The sequence below is a fragment of the Sciurus carolinensis genome, chromosome 7, assembly GCF_902686445.1.
Source record: "Sciurus carolinensis chromosome 7, mSciCar1.2, whole genome shotgun sequence".
Classification (NCBI taxonomy): domain Eukaryota; kingdom Metazoa; phylum Chordata; class Mammalia; order Rodentia; family Sciuridae; genus Sciurus; species Sciurus carolinensis.
In genome coordinates, this window is record NC_062219.1 from 25429026 (window position 1) to 25450715 (window position 21690).

The window sequence follows — 21690 nt, forward strand, 5'->3', positions numbered from 1 at the left end:
TACCAAGGCTGCATCAGGACAGGGGTGGGGAAACTGCTGTACAGATGACTTCCGTTCACCCCAGTCATTGACTGTCCCTAGACTAGGGGAAGCCAGTGTTAAAGTATAGACAGGAGGCTTCGTTTATGTTAAGGTCACCCGTGTGGGGTGAAGTCCAAATAAAAACTATATTGCATTTTTACCTTTGCTCTTTCACACAGTTTTATTCATATCTCATTTGTTATACCTTAATAAAGATGCCAGTTGCTTTTTAAATAGGCTCTTGTCAGATTGCCAATATCTTGAAATCTTAGAAACCCATTGCAAATGTGAGCAGACTTTGAATAACCTGGCAGCAGGCCAAGCACTGGAGATCTTTAAGACAAGAATAGTCAGCCATTCCATTTCATGTTTTGATTTTGTGCTTGAATTTTTAAAAGGGTGGACTAGATAACCTTCCAACTTGAAGATTCCATGACTCTATTTTTCAAATATTCAATAAACAAGTATGCCCTCTCTCTCTCTCTCTCTCTCTCTCTCTCTCTCTCTCTCTCTCTCTCTCTCAGTTTCTCTCCCCCCCATCTTTTCTACTCATTTCACCCCCAAATATGGTGCAATAACAAATTCCTTCACCAAAGCTACAGAGTTACAGAGTTGTTAGTTATTACAATACATGTTTTTAAATTCTCTACTCACTGATGAAAACATCTGATATGAAATGCTGAAGGAACCTCAGGGGCATTCCAAGCATTTATGGACAAAAAGTCAAGACTTGTGGTATTTTCCTTCAAAATGCATGTGAACTGAATCAAAGAGACATAAGAATTTATACTTAAAACTTCCCCAAAAATGTGAATGCATTCACACTGGCAATTCCTGAGCATGGTAACTACAAGGTTAACTAAATCTATGCAGTCCCGCCCAGGTCCCATGGCCTTCCTCTGTGTAAGGCCTTATTATCTCATCTGGACTGCTAAAGTCCTGCAACCAGGCCTTGTCCACACCAACTCAAGGTGGCCCTTATTCAGACACCAGGTAAAGGCCGCAAGAGTCCTACTCTGATCCCATCTCATCTCTGCATAAAACTAACAATAGCTTCTCTCTACTACTTAGCAAATGCCTATCATTAATATTTAAATACTTTATAGCTTTGTCTTGCCTTACCTTTCATCCTTATTTTCTAAATTGTTTCCATGTATTTCTATAATCTAATATTTCTCGAGTCTCATGACTGTAGACCTTTGGGGAAGATAATTATTTGTTGAGAAGGAATGTGCTGTTCAGGGAAGAATGTTTCGAAGCATTCCTGGCCTCTACCCAATAGATGCCAGGAGCACCCCCAAAGTTGTATCAATCAAAACTGTCTCCAGACATTAGAAAATGTCCCTAAGGGGGCAAAAACACCTGGTTGAGCACCATTGCTACAGTTAAAGCAAATTTCATTATTTGTTGTTCTTAATCATATTTTTCTCATGTAAAGCTGTATTTTCATTGATAATAATTTCTCCTAAAATACGCCCAAACCTCTTTTCCTCCCACACAAACACACTTTAGTTTCACATGTTAATATCTCAGGGCACATCTAGGGCTTCCTCCATGAACCTATTTCAAGCCCTACCCCACGAGGGGATCACTCCTTTAAATCCACCCTTTGTATCCATCTCATTCATTTATCATCTCTCCTCTTTGAGCTTTTATTATTCACGTTGATTTATTTACCAAATTGTCCCTGAAATGTTTTGATGGATTCAATGTAGGAGTAGAGAGCCCCTGCAGTGGGCCAGGCACTGTCCTAGGCCCTGAAATGAGAGCACTAAGCAGAGCCAGCTCACACTCCTGGTCAAAGTCACAGGTCAGGGCAAAGATGGATTGTGTGTGTGTGTGTGTGTGTGTGTGTGTGTGTGTGTGTGAAAGAGGCAATAATAAGTGAACGCATGTATTAAAATACACCATTTGATGATACAATCAATAGTAATAAACCACAATAAGTAGAAATTCTTTGGATAGAGCAATCAGGGAACCTTGCTGAGGCATGATATTTAAGCTGAGTACTGAAGTATAAGAATATCATCCTGTATCCTTGCCTTTGGAGGTACCCACCTGCGAAAGGCCCTGAGGCAGGAGCAAGTTTGGTTTATTATAAAATTTGTAGGAAATTCCTGCAGCTAGATTATAGTGAGCTAAAGAGAAAGGAAATATTGGGAGAAATCAGCAGGCACCAAATTGTGCAGGGCCTGTCGGTTCAGGGTAAAGATTCTAACTTGTTTTTTAAATGTTTTAAGAATCAAGTGAAGGATTTTATGGAGGGAAGCAATATCATCCAATTTACACAATCAATATAGTGCTCTTGGATTCCATACAAAGAATGTGAAAAAGGAGTATTTCTATTTAAAGAACTCAGGATGATAGGATATCTTAATTTGTCCTACAACTAAAGCTCCTGAAAGATTGAATTCCCCATTCTAGAACATTCCACATGTTGTATCATGAGTTAGAGAGAAGATGGGCCCCTTCAGTTCGAGGGACAGGAAATGTCTGTGTCACCTAAATGTGACAGGGAAATGCTAATACACATTTCTATGTGTGCTGTAGCATGATAAAAGGTAAACTCTGCTATAGCACAGGATTAATATAGTCATCCACATGATGTCACAGCACCCTGAAAGAATAGGAAACTCATTACCTTCAAAGAGAGATAATTCCTTCACATGAGGAAATCTCTAGAAACTGAAAAACTCTACTCTCCCATGAACCCAGTCGTGGGTGGGATGTCCTGGTGGGAACGTGAGTGGACAGTCAGCTCAGGCAAAGGCTATGTTAGGAGAGGCTCATTAACCCAGCAGAACTCTTCCTCCACCTACCAAACTGTTTACCTCATCAAGAAGTTCTGTCCTCTGCCCAGGACTTGTTCCCCTGAAGCCTGCTTCCCGGCCTTGTGGCTGTGACAGCTCCGCGGGCTTCCCTTAACCTCACCACCCAATCACCCCAACTGGCCTGCACCTCTAAGCCACAGTGCCGTGGGATCCCCGTGACAAGTTTTCACACCCGCATCTGCTGGGAGTAAGTTCTTCCTCCTTTCTGTGTCTCCTCTACCACACTGTGAACTCCCTGAAAACAAGAACTGGGTCTTAGTCACCTTGACATCTTTACTGCAGAGTGTCCATTAAACTCTACAGATGACGAGTGGATATTTGTTAATGACTGTAAGTGAAGCGACTCTGGGTTCTGAAGTGAAAATTTCACATCTACCACCTAAGAAGGACAATGGTCACAAAAGGTAATTCCACAAATATCGCTGAGTAAAACTGTGCCAGTGAAAAAATACCTGGACCCCACCTCATGGTGGTGATGATTTACATGGCGGAGCAAACACTAATCTAATCATAAAACCATACATAATCACAAACATATTCATTTTATGAAGTGATATATAGGGTACCATGAGAATAGGTAGCAGAAAAACCCAATTTTGTCTGGGTTTTCTTGACTGGGGTGAGGTTAGAGCCAAAACCTGAAGGACAAGTGAATCTTTTTTGTTTGTTTGTTTGTTTTCCAGTGCTGGGGATAGAACCCTGGTTCTTGCTCATGTTCATGTTAGGCAAGTACTTACCACTGAGCTATACTCCCAACCCAGGACAGGTAGATCTTGAAAATTGTTATTTAAATTCTCTAAGCTTCATGAGAAAAGTGAAGCAGGAGACATAACAATACCAGACTTTAAATTATACTACAGAACTATAGTAGCAAAACATGGCATGGTATTGGCACCAAAACAGACATGAAGACCAAAGGTACAGAATAGAAGATGCAGAGTCAAACCCACATAAATCCAGTTATCCAGTACTACACAAAGGCCATACTCACACATTAGAGAAAAGATAGCCTCTTCAACAAACAGTGCTGAGAAAACTGGAAATCCATACGTAATGAAATGAATTTAGACCCTATTTCATCCTGCACAAAACTCAACTCAAAGTGGATCAAGGATCTAGGCATTAGACCAGAGACCTTGCACCTAGTAGAAGAAAAAATAGGCCCAACTCTCCATCACATGAGCTTAGGAAATGAAGTCTCAACAAGACTCCTAAAGTGCAAGAAGTAAAATCAAGAATCAATAAATGAGATGGTGTCAAGCTAAAATGCTTCTCCACAGCAAAGCAAACAATCAGGAACATGAAGAGAGAGCCTACAGAATGGGAGAAAATCTTTGCCACCTGTACCTCAGATAGAGCATTAATCTCCAGGATATATAAAGAATTAAAGAAACTCAACACCAAAAAATCAAATAAACCAATCAATAAATGGGCAAAGAAACTGAATAGAGACTTCACAGAAAAAGAAACATGATTGGTCAGCAAATATATGAAAAAAATGTTCAACATCTCTAGCAATTAGATAAAGGCAAATTAAAACTACACTGATAGTCCATCTCACTTCAGTCAGAATGGCAACTATAAAAAATACAAGTAACAATAAATGTTGGCAAGGATGTGGGGGAAAAGGTACACTCATATGTTGCTGGTGGGACTGGAAATTGGTGCAACCACTCAAGAAAGCATTATGGAGATTCCTCAGAAAACTTGGAATGGAACCACCATTTGACCCAGTTATCCCACTCCTTGGCCTATACCCAAAGGGCTTAAAATCAGCATATTATTGTGATGCAGCCACATCAATGTTTATTGCAGTTCAATTCACAATAACTAAGCTATGGAACCAACTTAAATGCCCTTCAACAGATGAATAAAGAAAATGTGGTAGTGGTAGGGCTGGGGATGTAGCTCAGTTGGTAGAGTGCTTACCTCACAAGCACAAGGCCCTGGGTTCAATCCCCAGCACCGCAAAAAAAAAAAAAAAAAAGAAAAAAAGAAAATGTGGTATGTATACACAATGTAATATTACTCAGCCATAAAGAAGAATAAAATTATATCATTTGCTGATAAATGGATGGAAATGGAAACTATCATGCTAATTGAAATAAGCCAATTTCATAAAAACCAAAGGTCAAATATTCTTTCTGATATGTGGATGCTGACTTGCAATAGGCAGGGCTGGAGAGGTACACTGAATTGAACAGGGCAGAGTGGGGGTGGGGGCAGAAAGGGGATAGGAATAGTAAAAGCAGAATGAATCAGACATAAGCTTCCTATATTCATATATGAATACATAACCAGTGTAACTCCACATCATGTGCAACCACAAAAATAGGAAGGTATATTCCATGTGTATATATGTCAAAATACATTCTACTATCATGTATAACTTAAAAGAATAAACAAAAAATTTAAAAAAGAAAAATTCTAAATAGTATTTATAAATTGCTCTTCATATTTTTAAAAGTAATGATGAACACTATAAATTGTCCCCCCCCAAATTGTACCAACTTCTCTCACCAGAAAATACATGAAGATGCCTTTTTCACTGTAACCTTAGTGGCTTTTAAACTTACTTGTCAATTTTGTTGAAAAACAGTATTTTACTTTAAAATAAATAAATAAATAAATCATCTAAGTTTTGGATTCTTCACCAATAATATGGGAATAATAATAGCCTTTCCTTAGGGCCATCCCAAGAATTAATTAGTGAACCTATGTAAAGTTTATGCCACAAAGGACTCTATCCTGCAGAAATGAATGGGGAATGAAGGCGGGTTACTTAGGTAAGATTGGGAAAGAACTGAAATATTCCTTGTCATGTGATAATCTGAATCTCCCCAAAATATATGTGGAAATCTCCATCTCTCTGTACCTCACAATGGGAACTTATTTGGATATAGGGTTAATGTGGAGATAATCAGTTAAGATAAGCTGATAACACAATTAGTTGGGTACTCAATCCACTATGACTGGAATCCCTTTAAGATGAGGCAGATCTGGACGCAGACACAGGAGGGGAGACCATCACATGATAATGGAGGCAGAGCCTGAGACTCTACAGCTGTAAGCTAACAAGTACCAAAGGTTGTTGGCAAACCATCAGAAACTAACAAGGGGTAAGAAGGGTTCTCTCCTGCAGGTTTCAGAGGGAGCACGGTTCTATTGACACTTTGATTTTGAACTTCTAGCCTCAAATATTGAGAGACAACAAATTTCTGGTGTTTTAAGCCTCTTGTTTTATGATACAATTTTATCACAGCCCTAAGAAACTAACACAACTCGTTAGAGAGTTTGAATCACATATTTCAGAACATGATGCAGATTTTGAGGACTGGTGAGTTGGAAAGTAAGATTTGAACAAGAAAGTATATAAAGGGCATTTTATGAAAATAAATCTAGAGTGTTTTCCATGTTAATGTATTTTCTCCTCCCAGTGAATCTATAAGCTCTTGAGGGAAGTATGCATGCATTCTATGCCACATAGGACTCAAAATATCCAGGTTAAATGAATTATTTCAAATACACATTTGGGCACATAAACTATTTATGGAAATTTAGAGGTAAAACATTTTAACACATTGAATTTTCACTCTTCTCAAGTAAAAATCATCTCCTCATTTTATTTAATTGAAGAGGCAAAGCATGCAGTAAATTAAGTCCAATTTGCATGCAATTGTGCATGCAATGTAGATCTTGACTTTAAATAGGGAACAAACTACATAGGAACTTAAATACCCTTATATTTGAAGTTAACATTAATTGTTTGATTAAAATTTTAGGTAGTTTTCTTCCCTGATTTCCAAGACAAATATAGCATTTCTCTTTCTAATTTAAAACCCACAAAATCCATAACTGATAATAAGAATCTATCCCTCAGGGGCTAATACATTTCTCTGATAGCATAGCAGTAATGCCTACAAGCTCTGTAGCAAGCTTATAATTCCATGAGGGAAAAAAAAAAATTCACGACTTTAATTCATATTTTTTACTCTATTTAATTGTATTTATCATTCAGTACTTTCCACACTTACAAAAATAGTGACTGGTGTATGGAGAAAGAAATGTTCTATTTCATATTTTATGAAATTTTTCATGCCATGTGTATTGATTGGGTATAACTAGAGAACATACTTTGTTTAAATTAAGGCTTTAAATTCAATTTCATACCAATTCCTCCAACTCATTATCCTTAATATATTTGTTTACATCCACGGAAATGTTACCTAGTTAAGCTACAAAATTTTACCTAATGCAGATTGATTTATATCTTCTCTCAATTTGTAGGATTTTATGTTGTGATCATTGAATAATGAAAGAAGGACCTTAGTCTGATCAAATTAATATAGGTGCCCAAGAATGTTAATTAAGTATACAAGGAAAAAGAAAGCAGAAACTAGATAAAAGAGAACACTGGACACTTTTGAAGATGCTGCAGTAACCCCGCAATGGATTCCAAGAGAAGAGCTCTCAGGGTTTGCATGTACCCATCATGTGCTCAGCCAAGGAGACGGCTGCTACACTTACTCTTTTGAACATTGGTCTTTAGAATCTCCTTTTGAGTTGCTTCTTCTGGGAATTATCTCCTTCTTTAGACACTCCTTGTTTTGTCTAAATACTCCTGATCAGTGACTCTTAAATTTTAATGGTAGTTAAAAAGATTCCTGGATCCCAATAAAATCTAATGAAGGCAGACTCTCAGGCCACAGAATTTGCACTTAACACACACACACACACACACACACACACACACACTGGGACCCTAATACAGAAGATCTAAAAGCCTCAGGGAGAATAATACTGTCCTGGATTTCTGGCTCATTGTTAGGTTATCCTCCTTCCTGTTGTGTAAATATTGGGTCCCAACCCACACTTCTATGCCTTTTCCTTCCCCTATGTGTCATACAATCTAGTGGACTCTCTCAGGATAATTGGAGAGTTTTAGGAGGATTCCCCCAACTCAATAAATAAATCCTCACAAAGGTCTTCTGGTGGCTGTGGCCACCCTGACTGGAAGAAGATATAATCTGGGACAGAGTCATCATGCAGATCATTGTTTGGATTTTGCCATGTCCCCTTAGTGGCATTTTATTGACCATCTCTGGTTTACACGGTGGTAAAGAGTGACAGTGAGTATCTCTGACATGGGCCTTCCCACTGGAACGACCTCAACTTGATACCCAGATCTGCCACTTGCTACTTAGGGGGCATAGGTCAAATCATGCTCTGAGACTTGCGCTTATTAAAGGTGATAATAATTTATACTTTCTAGAATTTTTTAGATAACAATAATATGAGAAAAGTACCTATAACATCAAGTACATAGAACTTAAGAAATTAAGAAATGGCACTAAGAAGATATACCAAAAATGTGTAATTTCCAATAAAAAAAAAAAAAAAAAAAAAAAAAAACTGGCCCCAGTTCTTTATCAGTGCCAGAAGGCCATGCAAACCTTGCACTTCTGGAAAAGACTTTGATGGTGGGTTTGTCCCAAGTTCTTAACTGCAACTCCAGAGCTAAAGGTGAGAGCTGAGATAAGAATAAAGGTAACACTACTTACGTTAGTTGAAGTTCTAGATTCCTTCACTTCGGGGCCTAGAGTAGGGGCGGGGGCAGAAACAGGGACATCATTATTAAAATGAACTTTAAATTGGCAATCAAATGTCTTTCAGTTAATACAAACAATGGAATTCAGTGGAGAAAAAAAAAATTATTTCTTCTGTCCAAACCACCATATTTTAGAGCATATTCGTTGGGAGTTTTCCATCATCTCAGTTTCTGGGAATGGTACAGAAGCTTTGGACAGCCGGTTTGTTTGTATTTTATTCTTTTCATCTGTTTGTTTAATTTTCCATTATGACCTGGGCATGCAATGCACACTCAAATTCATGCATTAAATATCCCTGACACAAAGGACATCCCCAATACACTCAATCATTAATGAGCAGTACTGAGTTTCAGTTGCAAGAGAGCAGTGGCAAGGTTCAGTATGTACTACAGCAAATAACTGAACATTTTCACTCTCCTTGTAATATGAAGAAGGCACCAGTCAAACTATCACCTCGCCATGGAACTAACAAGTAAGTAGGTTCTATGTCTTAGATACTACTACCTGAAGAAGATAAAATTACATAGCCTTGGAATAGGTTTACAGCCTAAAATTCTGGGCAATCTTAACCTAAGCTTTTGTGAATTCATGAGAGCTTTGAAGATCTAGATAGATATTTTATTTCCTCTTTCCTAGCATCCTAATTGGTTCTCAAAATCGATACACGTCCATGCTTGCAATGTTTATTTTAAAAAAGGTTTCCAAAACATTTTGGTACCTATTCTCTCAGACAGCATTTAGATTCTTGAATAAAAGGACCTAGATATATAGTTGTGTCTTATCTTCCACAAATCCAAGCAACTTAGGTGAATTTTTTTTCTCATGACTCTGAAAAACAAAAGCAAAAGAATAATGACTTGAAAAAAAAATTGTGAACTAACTGGAGAAAATAGCTATGAAGACAGTAGAGCAGGAATAGACAAGTTGCAGGGTCCCTGGACCAAAATCAGCTTGCTACCTGCTTTTGTAAATGAAGCATTACTTTTGGAAACACAGTCACCTCCATTTGTTTTTATATTGTCTGTGGTCGTTTTTACACTGAAATGGTAGAGTTGAATAGCTGGGATACCAACATTTATGATCCTCAAAGTCAACAATATTTACTACAGTTTGGTCCAGAAAGAGTGTACCCACAGCCCCGGTTTAGAGTACAGCCCTAGCACTGTTTAGAGACCAATGTCTGTGGCCTTTTAAAAAATATTCTCCTTTGTTGGCAATCCCTAGACAGTGGATGGACTTTAAACTTCAGTATTGTGGTTATTCTATATTCTTAACCATGAGAAGTTATCTTTATTTTTGTTGAATACCTTCTGGAAGCATACTTAATTCTCTACTACATGATAGACATTTAAAGTAGTAATTTAACAGGAAATATATTATTGTGTTAGTATGTGTAAGAGAAAGAAAAGGATGAAAAAGAAATGCACATAAACTGCCTCTGGATTTTTGAGGGTGTACACTCGTTCTCCTACACACACATCCAATCTCCTATGTAATACATATGATCTTACTGGATCTGATTTGATCTTCCATATAATTCAAAACAAATAATTTCAAATTGCATGTTCATTGATGCTTTCAGGAAAATACTTATTTTCAGAGCTTAACAGAGTAGGGACTGATAAATTCAATTAAGGTATGGCACTGCTTCATTAGAATTTGCTTTTCTTACCAAGGGTCAAAGCATTCTGTAAAAGAAAAAAAATCTTCCCTCATGCTCTCCACCAGCCATAACAATGTGGCTGTATTAAAAAGAAAAAAAAAAAAAAAAAGAGTAAAATTATCTTTCGAACTTTCATTTTCCCTTGCAAAGTGTCCTGGCTCAGATGGCTATTGGGTATTGAATAAATTTGCCTATCCTTAATCTAAAGATACCATAAAGCAAAATAAGAGTAATAAAGAGGGATTAATACAGAGGCCACTGCATAGAGTTTATTGAGTCATAAAAAAGACTTTTTTTTAACATTTCCAACTCCATTTTCTGCAAAAATAGAAGCTGCTCCTCAAACAACAGAAACCTGGCACTCACCCTGAACAGTGATACAGAGACCAAAGGAGTCTGAATTAAACTACACAACCATAGAGCACAATCTTATGGAGTGACTCAGGCACCATGTTCTGAGTGTTGAAAGTCCTACAAAGCAAAGTCCCTGCCTGCAAGGACCTCATAGTGATGAAGGAAGACAAGTTAATCTACAAGAGTATGGAGAGCTCTGTGTTCCACTTAAGTTCAAAACCATGACTCCCACTCACATATTTAAAAAAAAAAAAAAAAAGTTTATTCAATTCATTAATAAATAAGCAAGACATTATGACCACATCAGAGAGCATTTCAGAAGTTAGATAGATATGGACAATCATAGGATAAGTTTGATGGGCAGATACAAAATTGACTCCTATCCAACAGTACCATGAATCTTTGGGTTACCTGTTCTGCCTGGTAGAAAGTATGCGTAGCTCTACCATGCAAAAACCTACAAGTTAACAGTGGGTAACCTAAATATATACCTCTAGTTAATCCTTGGGTGGCATTGGTTCCAAAGAGACAATGAAAGGAAATTTCCCACAGTTTTAACTTATTTCTTAAGCTTCAGATACATTCCTTTACCAATAAGCAGCAAGCAGGGAAATATCTGAGTTGCAATTTGGAAAAGTGAAAACCTGAACAAGGATAGAAAGAGAAGTCTTCCAGAGCAAAAAGGAGAACTAGGTGACAGCTTCACATTCACTCCTGTGCTGCAATGTGTGATCCACCTGCAGACTTTAAACCACAGACACCCCTAGCAGAAGGTAGAAAACACAGAGCTTCTGCCCCTGAGGATGAGGAATAAACTGCCAAAATTTGATAGGGATAGATTAAGCAATGAACTCCCAGGGTGCATCATCCAGAAGCTGGGGAAGGACCAGAATGCCTCCAAAAGGGGTACCTCTCCCATTTTGAATCATGAGTTTAGTTGACGGAAGGCTTAAAAAGGGAAACAGGAAAAAAAATTGTAAATTGCCTATTTACTAGCCACATGTGCTGCTTGTCTGAATCAGTTTGTGGTCTCTCACTTACTCTATTTAGAATTCCGTACATCTGGGTGTATTTTTTCTAGTGTTTCCTATCATATCAGTGACAGAATTGCCAACACAGAGGTATCCATAAATTATGCTGCAGTCTAGTAGTTTCTAGTGTCTGGAAAGCTTTGAACAAAAGGCCCAAATGCAAATGTGAGCTGCTTAATTCAGTGAGTATTTGTGATGTTACCCAGGTGCCAATGACATCTCTCTGACCAGCTCAGAGGCACCAGGGACCAACCCAACATACATTTTTAATGTGCTCAGCTGTGACAGCATATACACACCGAAGACCTTAAGGCCCTAAAGTCGTCCTCTTGGAAACCACTGCACTTTTAGGGGCCCAGAAGAAGTGGTTTAATTAATCTTCTTTTTCAGGGTAGCTTTTTTTGATATAAATTATGTACACTGAAAACCTGCCAATTATAGCAAATTAAGGGACTTGGCAAGTGCATCCCGTAGAGGCAGATGGTAAATAATATCCAGATTCTGATTTGAAATAGGACCAGAGATTAGCTGGTGCAGAATGTAAAAGCAATCCAGATATGAGAAATAAACAGATTTAATGTGAGCTCAAGAGGAGGGTTTTGTTTTAGGAGAGCTCTAGTGATATGCTGAAAGCAGATGACTCATTGTCCTTACGTACAAATCCATGAAACAATCCTCCTTTTAGGACTTTTGTCTATGATTCTTTAATGAATGATTGTGTATTGTGTTAGAACCTTTTTGAGATTAGCCAGATGCCTCAGTTTCCCCACCTGTACAGTGAACCTAGAGCAAGCAGGGGTGAGTTTTTAATGGCCTCACCACATAAGCATGTAGTTAAGTGCACAACAACGCTCTTAGTGATTTTGTTAATGTTATTATAATATGGCTACCAAAGTGTCTCATGGAATACTTCACTCTTACCTATTTGCCAAAAATTATGCCTGATTATGTGCTGATTATGTGCCAGCAACTCTTTTGCCACTTTCATTTTTCAGATGTGGAATGAGGAAGCTTAGAGATTTTAAGTCCTGTGTCTTTGTCACAGGTAGTACTGGTCTCTGGGTACTTAATTACCTTGGTACTCTGTTGTCACTCAAAGTCTAACAGCTACTTAAAATCTAAGGAAATCCTGAAACGTAAAATCTTCAGGTGGGTGTATCCTAGAAAGTGCCAGAAGAGAACTGTACATATCAAAGGTGAATGATGGCTTGGTGCTCAAGGCAGAAAAGCCTAAGACAAGACAAGGTTTGTCCACTGCTCACCCTTTCACTCCTTCACACCCAGTTTGTTTCTGGCTGAAGTCACTACAACCAGGAAGGTGGTGCTCTCAGCATATTTGCCTAATAACCAGATTTCATTTATGCTAATTCACCCTAGAAATAATTGAGAACAATTACAAGGCTCAGTTACAGACTCCGCACTTAGAAAAAGAAAAGTGGGGAAGAAGCAGGGAGACACCCACAGGTGACAAAGCACCTGACAAAGCGGGAGAGTCCGCGTTAGAAGGGGCGGCATCTGCAGAGCCACGAGAGCAGCAGAAGCAGAGCTCTGCTTGCCCAGGGCCACACCAAGCCCTGCCAATCTCAGTGAATGCCCCAGTATCACCAGCCTGAGGACTGGAATCTTCCATGAGTCCGAAGTACAGATTGGACAAACTCAAGTGCATGCTCGTCATGTAATTCATGTTCAGCCTAGGTTGCTAAAATTAGGGGATGACTCAATCATCATACATCATTACAGCTATTTTCAAGACTGGAAGTGAGGCGGTGCACCGGCACTGATGCAAAAGCTTACTCCAATTAGCTTCTGCAAACGCTCTGCCTGCAACAGGGCTGCGTTTCCTAGGAGCCTTCAATCTAATTACAAGGCTTGATTCTCCCGCAGGGGCTGCCTGGCCGGATGATTTCATTTTACTTTTAGGCTAACCTTTGCCATCAGTGATGTCACTGGAGCGTTCCTTCTCTTGAGAGGCTCCTAGGAACACACTAAAAGGTTAATTTGTTTGATATTTGGTTAAAGAGGCTTCTCTACTGGAGGGGCCCTGTTTTGCTGTCGGCAGGTAATGGTACAAAGCAGGAATCTTCAGATGAAGGCAATTTGCACCCAGCCAGCGCCAACATAGCTTTATGCACTAACTACCCGGGAGCCACTCAGATGGAAAATCACTGCTGAGAAAGAAGGCAGTGGATCCTTTCTACAATTCAGATTATTCACTCAAGGAGACTTTGCATATTTCCCAATGTTTTTCCCCCTCAAAAACAAGAACTACAAGGCTCAGTGGAAAATGTAACCAGTTATGCCACAGGAAAAACTTGTGTGCAATCATCTTAAAATCAGAAAAAGAAAGAGAAAAATACAAGTTGCTCATATGCAGCAGTCATGTCATTATTATCCCCCAAACTCAGGGTGTATTTGCTCCCTATGTAGATCCTGAGAACCACTCTCCCTGCTCCTGATGAGCCAGCACAGCCCTTGACGTGCAGACTAAAGATGCTGTGGAAAGACTCAGACCCTGACTACAGCCACATGCAAGGGGAATGCCAGTATGGACATGGAGGAAACCCGAGCAAGGCCGGATGAAGAACGTGAAAATCAAATCATGGCCACCTCATGTTTCTGACCGACCACAAAATGTAAAAGAACGGATTCTACTAATTTCCTTCATTTACTAGTAGCATTCAAAATAAACCTTCTGACCTTAACTTTGCTTGCCAAAATTTTGTTCTTGAGTCAACCCTTCCTATTCCTCTCACCTGTTAGGGGTTTTCCCGGCACTCCCCACCCCCAACCCCACTTCCCAACATGCACCTTTCAATGCATTATCTAAATCATTATTTTTGTTTAATTAAATAAAGTCCCATCTCCTGTCTCTATACAGCATTTCAATTTCTAGAAAAAAACTTCACAAAATAATGAATTATAGAATAAAACTTCACAAAATAATGAGAAAGTATGAAGCAAGGAATGAAATCAGCATATGAAAGCAACAAACAAAAGTGAATAAGACTTTTAAAGCACAAATTGGAGAATCCAGGATCGAATTTGACTAAACAATAAAACCATGTGAACATCTGGACATAGCCTTCACAATAACCCCTGGATATAGGAATGTACTTCACATCGAAAGCTAGAATTTGAGAGAAAAAGAAAAGTCATTATGTTTAACAGGCAATAAATTACAAGATTTATCTAATGGTAGTTTCAGCTGAAATTTTAGAACCAGATATATCTTCAGTGAAGTTTGTGAATAACAATGTGAAAGCTGATTGCTGAAACTTTGGGTACAGATGACAAATATGAAAGTGATGCCATGTCACATCATTTCCATTTTTTATTTTGGCATCACACGTGAACAAATTTGAACACATTTTCAAAATAAATCCTTATCTGCAGTAACCAAAAAGGGAAAATGCACAATTGAAAATAATAAATATTAACAAGTAAAGAAACCAAGATGATACAACCAAAGATTCTAGATAAAGCAATGCAGTGTTGACCAGTTGGCTGGTTTCTAAATTTCCATCAGCAGTCTAGAAGGAATAATACTGAGTCAATAATATGCTGATTATTTTCTACTAACAATGCCAAACTTTGGAGAAGCAATTAAAATCATAACCTCGTAACTGAAAAGTCATAGTCTTGTAACTGAAAAGCAGTAGAAATAGTTTCTGGATGGAAGATAAAGAAATAAAAGGACAATTAAGTTTTCAGGGGTTCAGGGAAATGGTATAAACTTAATGGGAATGCAATACAAATTCTACAGGTTAGGGGAAAACATGGTTAAAGATGTTCTATATGACCTCAGCTTAGCTTTTTTTCCATTTCCAGTACTCCTGAACTGTCACTGAAAGGAGAAACAACAAAAGTAGATATTGATCATAATAGTAAAGGGATTAAGGAAATTTTTCTTTCATTTTTATCAGCAAAGTGGGCAAAATGTACCAAATAATTCACATTATGTATGGATGCTCCTCAACTTACAATGGAGTCACATACTGATAAACTCAACATAAGCTGAAAATATCCTAAGTGAAAGGTGCATTTAATACACCTAACCTGCCCAACAGAGCTTAGCAAGAGTCCACTGAAGAGACTCAATTATTGATTCTCCTGGTTGTGTGGCTGATTAAGAGCTGCAGCTATCTGCCACTGCCAGCCTCACCAGAGAGGATCATATCACATGTCACTAGACTGGTAAAAAAATCAAAATTCAAAGTATGTTTTCCACAGAATACATATCACTTCACCATCATAAAGTAAAATAGATAAATAAAAATAAAAGTTAAGTTGCAATATCATAAGTTAAAGACTTTCTGTATAACCAACATTAAGAAATCTTCATGCCAAAAATTCAAAGCCTTTTCAGAAGGAACAATCAACTAAGGAGCTAAAAATAGGGAAAACACACAAAAGTCAAGAAAAAGGTGTCTATGAATGAAAGCAAACAAAACAATATAATAAGAAAGTGTTTAGCAAGAAAAAAAAGCAAGAAAATTATGGGGCACATTAACAACTTTTAACTGAAAGCAATAGAATAGACAAGGCTAAAAATAATATTGCTACTCTAAACAAATAGCTCATTATAATCAAAACAAACAGAGAATGAAGAAAAGCATATCAAGGGAAGGAGAATGGGAAAAAGAAGAATGGGAAGGAGGGGGCAAAGGAGGAAAACATGTTTAGGATAGGTAAAGATAAGCTTACGTGCAATAACTGGCTTCCTTGAAGAACAATGACCGAGCACAAAACCAAAAACATATTAAAGAATATAAAACAAGAAAACTTCCCTGGAATGATGTTAAAAACAACTAAAAACAAGAAGGATTTTTGTTTTTAATCCAGGCAAAATTAATCCAGAATGCTCAAAGCTAAAACATATCCTAGTTTACTACTGAATTTCAAAGATAATGACTACTCAGGGTGCCTCCAAAAATTAATATCAGAAGGCAAAAACAAAATACCCTGAAACTTTACCGCAGCATCATTTAGGATTAAAAGATTAGAGGTAAAATCTACAAAGTTCTGAGAGAGAGAAAATGTGTCACATTGAAGCCAGAAGTGGGGACAGGCAGTTAGTGTAGAAATAGGGGATCAGGTCAGATCGAGGAAATAGAGGCCATGAAAGTCATCTGCCTCTGGAAGTTGGAGACTGCTGTGGGAGAATGGAATGTCAAGGACCTGCAGAACCCATTGATAACCAAATTTACCTGCCCTTGTCAGAGACTACAGGCAGGAAGATGCTGATTAATGCCCCCTGGGCCCTTACCTGCCTGAATTACTTTGGCCCTCCCCCTGCCCCATCCGCTTTTCACTTTTTACATCTCACCTGCAAAACCAGGCCTAATCCCGTAGGCAGGAAGGAAAGAGATAAGGGGGAGAGAATGGGAGAATAAAACCCATAAAAAGGACAAGATTTGTTCATCCCACGGATTCCGCCTTTGGGTCCCCTTCTTCCACCCAGGAGAAGTCTGCTTTTACTTTCCTTTAATAAAGCTGTATTTCCACTCTACATTTGCCTCAGCGTGCTTCTTGGGCGTTATACTTCAACACCTAAGGAAGCAGTACTGTCACCGATAAAGAGCAGTATCAACATAAATTGGGTATCCAGTTAGAGTCCAGGTATAAAGGAAATTTTTAAAAAGACATTTTGAACTATACAAGAACTCAGTGGAATGATGTTTCGGTCAGTTTTTTCATAACTGTAGCCAAAATACCTGCCAAGAACAATTAGAGAGAGGCAGAACATCATGGCAGTGTGTGGTGGAGGAAAGCAGCTCAGGACATGATGATCAGGAAGCAGAGAGCTCTGTTCATGATACCGCCACTTACCCGTGATGAGTTCTGCTTCCTCAGGTGTTGAAGTATAGCATCAGAGAAGCATGCCAAGGCAAGCATATTAACCAGGTTTTATTTAAAAGTAATAATAATATAGACTTCTCCCAGGAGGAAGAAGGGAACCATGGCTGATGTTCTAGAATCCCAAGAAGTGAGCATGCCCAACATCTTTTATAGGTTAAGGTCTCTTTCGTTCTCCAGTTCTCTCCCCTCTTATCTCTCCTTCCTGCTTATGTGACTGGGCCTGGTTTTGCAGGTGAGATATATAAAGTGAGAAGAGAATGGGCAGGGGGAAGGCCAAAGTGTTTCAGCCAGGTAAGGGCCCAGGGGGCATTAATTAGCAGCTCCTTGCCTGTAGTCCTTGACAAGCCAGGTAAATTTGGTAATCAATGGACTCCGGAGATCCTTGACATTCCATTCTCCAAGGGGCAGTCTCCAACTTCCAGAGGCAGATGGCTCTCATGGCCTCCATTTCCTTGATTTGAGTGATCTCCTATTTCTACACTAACTGCCTGTCCCCAATTCTGGCTTCATTCATGAGGGACAAAGTGTACTACCAGAAACCCACCTCCTCCAATCACTTCCTACAGATATCATCCAGTTAATCCCAGCAGGGGATTAATGCCTGAGTAGGTTAAGGCTCTTACAACCCAATCATTTCAGCTCTAAACTTTCTTACATTGTCTTACACATGAGCTTTTGAGGAACACCTCTCATCCAAACCACAACAAATGACATGTTTAGGAGAAACCGTTGTGATCTACTGTTTGTGTGTGTGTGTGTGTATGTTTGTGTGTGTGTGTGTGTGTGTGTGTGTGTGTGTGTGTGTGATTTTTAAATATGAGAATACTTTAAGAGACTGAGGTTGGGTTAAGTTTGAGCACCAGAGGGAAGCTCCTCATAATAATGAAGGATGGATAAAATGAAGGCATTACAAGTTGGTGGTAATACAAATGGAAGGGAAGAGACACATTTATGTGTATAGTTACAAAGTTTGCAAACAATAGTAGCTAAATTGGTATTTTTTTGCATGCACAAATATCTCAGCTTCACAGAAGATTTAACTATCCCAGTATGTTAAATAACACTTTATATTTGTATACATTCTATACCCATTTTTGTCAACTTCTAAAGCTTGTTTTGTTTGCTAAAAATATTTGCAAGTCAAATTATAACACTTTTCCTTCCAGAAATTTAAAAATTTATGCAACTTTTAGAATTGGTAATGTAATTTACACAAAATAATTGGAATATCCATTATAACTTGTGAAAATTGATAAAAAGTTTGAGTATTATTCCATTTCTATTCATGCTTCTAGGATTAAAATGCCATATTTTAAAATGGAAATTCTGGTAACTTTATTGCCTTGTTATTGTAATTCTGATGGAATACCATACTAACCAGGCCCCTGAGGAATAAGCCTACTTCTATGTGTGTAAGGTAGTTATATTAGCACTCTTTGTGGAAAATTTAACTTTTAGAAGTGGTCATAGATTCTGTTTACATATCAATAGGGGTGTCAATTGATGGATTCAGAATCCTTATACAACCTAATTTCAGTCATGGTCCCTTTGTATAATAAGGTATTTTAGCAACTTGACCAATGTAAAACTCAGCCCTTTCACTAAAATCCATGAGAAACTTACCATACAAAATTATTGTTGAGCATTATGGACTTCAGTGAAGCTTTTGATGGTCCTGGGATGGAAAGTCACATCTTCCAACACAACAACAACTTGTTTTCCCCTCTGCCACTTTCTTCTTTGTTCCTTTTCCTTAAAGTCCCAATCTTGCCCCTCTGCTTTGTGTGGAGGAATTGCCATTAGACGTTAGAACCCCCTTACCAGCCCAATCAGCTCTGAGGAGGCCAAACAAGGCATACTCATTCAAAAGCAGGATCTTGCAATGAAGAAATTTCAGGTCATGGGGGAGAAGAGCATGTTTTCCTATAATGTGGCAAAAAGTTAAATGTGGACAATGTGTATGGGTAACATTTGACAAATACCAGTGGAAGCTCTGCTGCACACAAAACCAATTTCACTAAGGCCTGTATTTGGGGAGTTCCATTTCCCTGCTCCATTTATCAAGCCTAGCTATACATATGGAACCCAGGCTTGGGTGTGTGTAGCACAGTGTAAGGTGGTGTATTTGGATCCGCATGTGATTCTACCGGGCAACAGAGATGACAACCCTACTTGTGTAGTATCTGGGCCTCTGGCTTCATCTTTACCTTTCGCCATACTGGGAAGTTTGACTAATTTGGGATTGGTCTGTAAGAACTGTAGTATGGCCCCCCTCCCTCTCTGATTTGTGGACTTGTACTCTTCTGAAGCCATAACTTCTGAAATTCCTATTTCTACATTGGCACACTTGAGTCTGGGTCAGGCCTAGTTTCCAAAGGTGGATCTGGAGACTGTCTCTCACTGTCCCAAATATAAGGCACCAAACTGGGTAAGTATGTCTCCTCCATAGATGGAAATAGTCACTCAGTGGATCATATCAACCTGGCTTGAGGAAATGACAGAAAGCCTACCAAGGCTATATATTTATGCCACTCTTCAATCTAGCTTTGACAGTAATAAACTTAGCAATTTATCTCTAGCTGTCTGACTCCTTTGTGTACTTTCAAAAATTACTTCCTGAAACGCAGGAGAGATATCTGTGGTTATCACTTCCTAAAACCCCAGCAATCTCTAACTCTATTAGGATAATTACATTTAAGAAAAGGAAAGAAAATGCCACAAACCATTTACCTAAATGATTGTCATAAGAGGCCTAAGAAGTTGGTCGATAGTTCCTTTTCCCTTTTGTCTCTCCTTCCCACCCTCCCTTCCTTCCTTTTTTCTTTTTTTGTGGGGGGGTTGGTGGGGGGTACTAGGAATTCAACCCAGGGTGCTGTGCCACTGAGCCGCATTCCCAGCCCTTTTATTTATTTGTTTTGAGAAAGGGTCTAAATCGCTTAAGGCCTCACCAAGTAGCTGAGGCTGGCCTTGAACTTGCAATCCTCCTGCCTCGGCCTCCCAAGCCACTGGAATTACAGTCATGCACCACCTGTGCCCAGTTCTTTCTTTTCTTTCCAGCCAACATCTTTCTTTAATTCCAGACGGCACCTGGGTGCTTAGTTAAAAATGAACATAGTCTTAACATTCACCAAGACAGGGCCTCAGTCAGTCACCTTGATCACACAAAGCCACTCAGGGCCACATCTCTGATCTTTCTCCTGGGGTGGCCAAGCAGCAGCCAGTTATAGCAATGAAAGTCTTCCCCTGAAAATTCACCTCCTATCTCTGTTTCAATAGTCAAAACATTAGTTTACACAATTATTAAGAATTGTATTTTCCTGCCCTTGGATTCCTAATCAGGATTCTATCGACATCAATTGCCTCTGTGTTCTGTGGGACTTCTCCAGTGTATGATCTGTTTTATATAACTGACCAGCAACCTTGTTGAGGACAGGGACAAATGACTGCTTTTCCCTTTCTTTGAAGTCTCACCCTGCCTCTCTGATCTCACATTACATTCTGACTGACCATCAATAAAACTTGCAGGCTGATTGATAAATCATGGTAAATGGTGGTGCCAACTCATCGTAAGCTTATATTCTATAATAAAAGTTACTAACACAGACACTGACATTTACAAAAAAGGCAAAATGATACATGTTAAAAATAATTTCAAGAAGCTCAAAGCCAAATTCAACGCTCCATTTTGGAAGCTATCGTTAGCCTATAAATTCATTCTCGACCTAACATAGCCCATAATCACATTCATTTGTCCTTGCTCTGATAGTTTTGTATCTTTTACACACTGCTGCGAATAATTTTGGAGGAAAGAGGAGTTATAAATAACAAGTACCGACCATTTACCTCTAACATAACACATTTAAGAGTTAAAATACAGTAACAGCATTTTTCACATGGAATGAATAGGGCACAGCACACAGCAGAAAAAATAATTAATGAAGATGAAAGGTGGTTTTGTAGCTCAAATCTATTTTGGGGACACAGAGATGAGCAGCTTGATCATCTGAACTTAGAAAGGGCAGAACATCAAGGTGATCATCTTAGCTGCTTGTGAAAATGATTGCACAATCTTTAGCAAAAGGCCCAGAGCAGGATCTGTGTTCAATGACTCATCTGAGAAGTGGCCCTTCCATTAGCTCCCCAACTATAATACGGAGACATTCATTTAATTCTGACTCACACTGTTAAATGCCACACACTGAATCACCAATCCTACTACATAAAGCACCTGGCTCAAATGTCTCTATGAAATACTTACCCAGGCTGAAAATCTCCTCTTGGACCTGAGAGACAGTGAAAACTGGTTACAGCTAGTTGCCTTG